We start from the raw sequence: 533 nt of genomic DNA, 5'->3' as shown, positions 1-533 counted from the left end.
GGTCTGTTTTTCATGAGTTCGACATGTATTTGATCATTGATGATCTCTTTCATTTCATTTCACTTGCATTTGGTGGAGGTAAAAACAGGTAGGGCATCCCACGCCTCCACGGCGTTGGATCGAAATCACAATGTTTCTGTAATGAAGGTCTTCATTACTTGGCGGCACAACACTTAAAATGTGTTAAATGATAAAAGAAATGCATGATGAATGAAATGAAACGGATACAAACAGATTGAAATGTTTTATTGATTGTGTGTTTTATTCAGTTGCATCTCAGCTGGAACTGATGGTGTCCTGTTAAAATACAAACAAAAGGATAATATAAGTATTGTGATTGTGTGAAGGCTTTGTGTGGGTGTGGCTTACCTCTCTCTTCCTCTGCAGGGTGTTCAGGCTAAAAGATTCCCCAGGGCCTGAGCACCTTTTAAAGGTTTCAGAAGAGACCAAAGCAGATGGAAGAGGGGGAGCAGTAGAGCTAGGCATTTTATAAATTTAATGTTGGATTTATATTTATATTGATAAAAATGTGT

This window comes from Poecilia formosa, unplaced genomic scaffold, assembly GCF_000485575.1.
Source record: "Poecilia formosa unplaced genomic scaffold, Poecilia_formosa-5.1.2 Scaffold245, whole genome shotgun sequence".
Lineage (NCBI taxonomy): Eukaryota > Metazoa > Chordata > Actinopteri > Cyprinodontiformes > Poeciliidae > Poecilia > Poecilia formosa.
Note: the sequence above shows the minus strand (reverse complement) of the source record.